Genomic DNA, 6,156 nt, shown 5'->3' with positions numbered 1-6,156 from the left:
TGACATTATTAACAAGAATGAAAATGGTAAAAAAAAACTAATCATGTTTTGCAAAAGTTTAATTTTTATTTAAACTGGAATGCAACAAAGTGAGAGGCTAATTAGAATTAAAAATAGAATGCACATAACAATATAAAATGATCCTGGTATTTCTGTGAGTACAACTGGGTAAAAATGGTAAGAGTAATAACACTGAGAAACAATTATATGGGGAATGGTTAGAATTATTGATCAAATTGACACACACAAAGAATGTAAGCAAAACCACTCTAACTCTCTTATAGCATCATTCCTGGTGAATATTAAACTTAAAATAAAGACACTTGTATTGAAAAAGGCAAGTTGTGGGATTTCAAAAAAAAATCTTAGTTACATCAAAATTCCTCAAAAATAAGCAAAGGTCATCTGAAAATGAGCATGTAAACAGATTCTAAGTGCTTATGAAAGCTTATGAATAGAAAATTAGCTAGACAATTTCTAGAATGGACAGGTCATTGTCAATCTCACAGTTAAAATTAAACCAATAAAAAAGAGAGGAGGAAGAATGGAGGGAGCATGGAGGAGGGTGGGGAGGGTGAGAAGTATTGCTATGTTCCTATATCTGCATATATGAAATACATGAAATTTGTTTACTATTTAATAAGAAAAGAAGTCAGTAGAAAAGAATTAAAAGAAAAATATGCCAGACTTGCATTTTGGCACTGTGGACTAAGCTGTCATTTGCATTGCCAATAGTCCATATCAGAGTACATGTTCCAGTTCTGTCAGACCTGTTTCCAATCAAGCTCCCTGGTAATGAGGGAAAAAGAAGATGACCAAAATGCTTGGACCACTGACACCTACAGAGGAGGCCCAGATGTGTTCCCAGGCTCCTGGAATTGGTCTGAATGAGTCAGTCATTGCATTCATTTCTGTGCTGAACCAGTTGATGCAATCTCTCTCTCTCTCTCTCTCTCTGTAGGTGTGTGTGTATGCGTCTCCCCCTTTGTGTCACTGCATTTCAAATAATGTTGGAAAAAAGATTGGTCTTGTCCTAGAGATAGCATAAAATGAGAGAATGATGATATACATAGATAATAATTCAAAGACAAAATAAAAATGAAAAAGTCATTCACATATAATCTTATATATAATATTATAATTTTTCTGAGTATAAAGTTGTAAATTTATAGAATTTATTAACTTTCAAGCAAAGGATTTATTTTGCAAAATAATTAAAAAATACTATTAAATACTTCTAAAAGTTCTAAAATGAAATTTGTCAATTTAATTTACAAATAAATACATATAAGTTGCAAAAACATAAATCCAAAATAATTTATTCTGCTTAATTTTAAAGCAAGGATATAATAGTATCAATATAAATTCAAAAAGGGAAATGCATCAAGGATATTTCTGGCTGAGATTTCCCCTTAGAATTCTAGGCACCCTACGAGATTATGGTCAAGGAAATCAAGGCACCACAAAAAAGTCTCAAATCACTGGTAAAGGTAGTTTTGTAAAATTGCTGTGCCCTCTGCCAGTTTGAGTCCTGTCTGCTCCACTTCCAATTCTGCTCTCTGCTGTGGTCTGGGAAAGCAGTAGAAGATGGCCCAAGCCCTTGGGGCCCTGCAACCATGTGAAGACCTGGAAGAAGCTCCTGGCTCCTGGCTCCTGGCTTTGGATCGGCACAGCTCTGCCCATCGCGATCAATTAGGGAGTCCCTCTCTCTCTTTCTGCTTCTGCTTCTCCTTCTCTCTCTGTGTAACTCCAACATTCAAATAAATAAATTAATAAATCTGAAAAAAAATTACTGAACCCTCAACACTATAAGCTAAGGCAGGTGAGCTACTTTTGCCTTGTTCAAGAAAATGTGTTGCTTTTGGAAAATAACTCTTAAAAGGTAGAAACCAGCTCAAAAAGCTTAAAACTCATTAAGGTGTATATTTATTATGACAGTAGGTGGAGGACTCTGTTATAGGCACTTAAACGGTTAATTTGGAATCTCATGGGGCCTTTTTATTCCTATTATAGTTCTCATTTTCCTGGTTCACATATCCTTAAAGAATTCATTGTCTTTATCTCCCACAAAATCAATGCCATCACGCTAGAGATGGCTCTGCAAATACAACCTTCTATGAATCTCCTCCAGTTCTCTTGAAGTCCACTGAATAGATGCTGTGAATCTGGGCCCATAATCTATTGTCATCCTCCCTGAACTTCAAAAGGAAATGGAGCAACCATTGCCCCAAACATTCCAACAGGATTTGGCTGATGGTCTCAGAGAGGGTTATGTAGGGCTAGGGAACCCATAAGTTAGGAATCTGGTGGTGGGGGGATGGGAATGTTCCTACTTAGTCCAAATAGGGAAAATGTTTCTTCTTCCTCATTCCAAGGAGCTAGCCTGTTTGAATGCATGCCCTAACATAGCATTAGATCCCTACTGTGCACATAAACACTCATGGACACCTGAACTTCTCATATCTCAAACCCCTTTCACCCCCATGCTCAGTGCCTCAGAAAGTCCTTACAAACCCCAAAGCTATGTTTATAACAAGGTTCCTATTTTGAAATTTAAACTATTATATGATGTGGCATTTTCTTGATTTATATTACAACAATCATCTTTATTTTTGACTGTGAATTCAAAAGAAATATTTCTCATCCAATTCTTTTTTAAAAAATAATTTCTTCAAAAAAGTGGAGATATATAGAGTGACAGACAGAGATAGTTCATCTATTTATTCATTCCCCAAATGGCAAAAGGACTGGCACTGGGCCAGACTGAAGCCAGTAGCCAGGAGCTCTGAGTCTCCCACATGGGTGACAGGGACCTATGAACTTGGGACTTCTTGCGCTTCTTTCACAGGCACATAATCTGGGAGTTGAATTGCAAACAGAGCATCCAGGACACAAACCATCACTCACATAGGATGCTGGCATTGCAGGCTACAGCACAACCTGCTGTACCAAAACACCAGCCTAGCAACTTAATTTAATGCAGCAAAGGAATGGAGCTAGCTGAAAGCTTAGTGCAAGGATTCTATGCCTGAATTGTAATACTCCTAAAACCAATGCTGTGATAATTGTTGTTTTAAAATGATTTTAAAATCATTTGTGAACAAAGAGGACTATATCTCATCAAAATAACATTATAGGAATTATTTCCTACATTTACTTCAGTTTCTCAAATTAACAAAGGGATCACATACCATATCATATTCACAGAGAGCTGGATCATAAGCATGCTGCAGCTGTAAACTCAAATTAGCACTCTTATATGGGATGCTAACCTCAGAAGAAACAGCTTAACTTGCTACACTGCAATGTCAACACCTTCAATATCATCCTATGAAACTTTATATGCATGTGAATTTGCAAAACCATACCCTATTCTCTTTGCATGGATTCAAGGTTTGTAAATAATATTGCATACTCAAACTTTATAGCCTTTGAAGCTTTGAAGTAATATAGTGAAATATTTTTATATCAGAATTTCTGATCAGTCCTATTAACCAGAACTCTGAGTTCTACTACATTTTTATTTTTTTCCAGGCAATATGATTTTTTTAAATTTTATTTTGACAGTTATTTTGACAGTGAGAGAGAGAGACAGAGAAATGTCTTCCTTCCATTGGTTCACTCCCGAAATGGCCACTACAGCCAGCGCTGTGCTGGCCCGAAGACAGGAGTCAGGTGCTTCTTCTTGGTCTCCAATGTGGGTCCTCCACTGCCTTCCTGGGCCAGAGCAGAGAGCTGTACTGGAAGAGCAGCAACTGGGACTAGAACCTGGCACCCATATGGGATGCTGGCACTGCAGACAGAGGATTAGCCAAATGAGCCATGGCGCTGGCCCCGCAATATAATTCCTTAGATTTCATTTTATTTTTTGGCTTTGATCTGAAGGTGGGTATGCCTTTAATGTCAGATTGGAACTCAATACCCGATATGAAATACCCAATATTGAAAAGGCTGTGTCTTTATGGGGCTATTAGGTCCTGAATCTGATGTTATGAAAGGTGTGTCTTGAAAAATTCTGACTACTCCCATGATAGGAGGACACATAAAGACTTCTAGTAGGCAGAAAATGAGCTGTCAAAAGATAAAATGTGCTGGTGCCTTAATCTTGGATTTTACAACCCATAGAATTAAGTTACAACTTTCAGTTTGAATTACCCTTTCCAAGGTATTTTTCATCCTGAAGGGCCTAAGATATTGATAAACTATTTTGAAATGTCTACAAGGAAATAAAGTGTGTTAATTGTTAATGTTTATGAATCCATGAAGAACATCACAATTTCTCTTGATATATTTTTAGGAAGTTCACATTTTCAAGTATCAAATATGTCTTCCTTAAATTCAGCTTCACTTACAGATTGATTGTTTTATTTATTTATTTATTTATTTTTGCTTTTTAGGATTTCTCTATATTGTTTTTGGAATCATGCTGTCAATATACACACACATTAAATTCTACATAGTTTCAATTGAAGTTGTTTTGGATCTGTAAATTAGTTTACTTTAGGCAAAAATTGGCATTTCAGCAATATTGAACTTTCTCATACATAAATTGGTATCTGCAACTTATTGCATTTTATTTGATATATTTGCCAGTATTTTCAGCACACATAGAGGACTACTTTTTTGCAACTGGTAATTGCATTGGTTTGGTTTTAAAATTCATTCATTGATAGCAAATAAAATATAACTGCCTTTGAATATTAATCTTGGAACTGGCTATAATTTTAAAATAAATTTATTTGATTTATTTCTAAGGCAGAGTTTTGGAGAAAGGACACACAGAGAAATAGATCTTCCATCTGCTGTTTTAGTCCCCATATGGCCTCACTATCAGGCCAGGAAATATGTTGCTTACCTTTTATGGATATATATGAGATTCTAAATATTTCTTTAATTTCTAAAGTTACAGTAGTTGTAAGTGTTGTTTTTAAATTTCCCTTGTTAATGAATTTTTCACCCATGTTGCTATGTCTCTTTTTCAGTCTATTTCCTCCACTGAGCTAGTCATTTCTACTCAGTTAACCACAATATATTTACTTCATAAGTATCCATTTCTTATTTTTTATCTTATCTTTTAGATTACCATCACATCCTATAATAAAGTCAATGGTACTATTTAAACCTGTGGCCAAATTGACTGAGTTTTTACTATGAGGTCATGCATTCTATCGAATTTTTTATGTTGTTCTGACAACCAACATGTACTTATTTCCCTGAGGCATCATAGGCCTGCCTGATATTTCACACATTCTATATAATACACTTTAACTTATCTGAATTTCTAGGAGACTACATTTGCCATCAATGAATGAAAGTTTCTGCAGAATAGATCCAGAAACTGGCTTCTTTAAGATTATTATATTAACAGGTTTGATCTTTGATTTAACATTTCATAGAAAAATTTTCCTTTATTTTCCCTTATAAGGCAATCGTAGTTATATTGTTTCCAGCCAGTTCCCTTATAACTAATTATTGCTCTATTTATTTTGTCAAATTATCCACTGTTTCTCATTGTATTTAACTGTCATCTCCTAAAATTGTTTCTATGCAAATGTGGGTATGTGAACCTCAGGCCATCACTTTTCATTATGAATTGTTAATTGGCACAAAGTTGTGTAAGTTCTGGGAACATTCATGCATAGTTTTCAAATATATTTTAGGTAAATATGGTCATCACCCCTTTTTAGGGTATCATATTTCTCAGCAATTGCGAATATTTCTGAAACTATGAGATTAACTTTGACATTTTTTAGAGTGTCAATAGATTGTCTCTAGATATGGTTATCTTTTTATTGTAGCACCTGGTGGTTTTATTTACATTTCATGGTAAATGTTTATTATTGTTTTATTATAATTATAATAACCTAGTTTTCTTTTAAATCTACATGTCAATATTTTATTAGAGGTAATCAGTTTTTCTCATTGTAATCACAATGTATTTTATTATACATCTATATTTATTCCTTATTTTTGTATTTGAATTTATAACAAGTACTTATATATCTCTTTTATACTGCATAGTGGGCCAGTACTAATACTGTGAATGTATGACCATCTTGTTGGTTATTTTAATTATGAGTTCATCAACACCATCAAAGTATTTTCAGACATCTAAGGCTCATCTGGTCATTCTTTCTGCATAATATTTTTAAATTT

This window comes from Lepus europaeus, chromosome Y, assembly GCF_033115175.1.
Source record: "Lepus europaeus isolate LE1 chromosome Y, mLepTim1.pri, whole genome shotgun sequence".
In the NCBI taxonomy this organism is placed as follows: Eukaryota; Metazoa; Chordata; class Mammalia; order Lagomorpha; family Leporidae; genus Lepus; species Lepus europaeus.
This window is presented reverse-complemented; position numbering follows the sequence as displayed.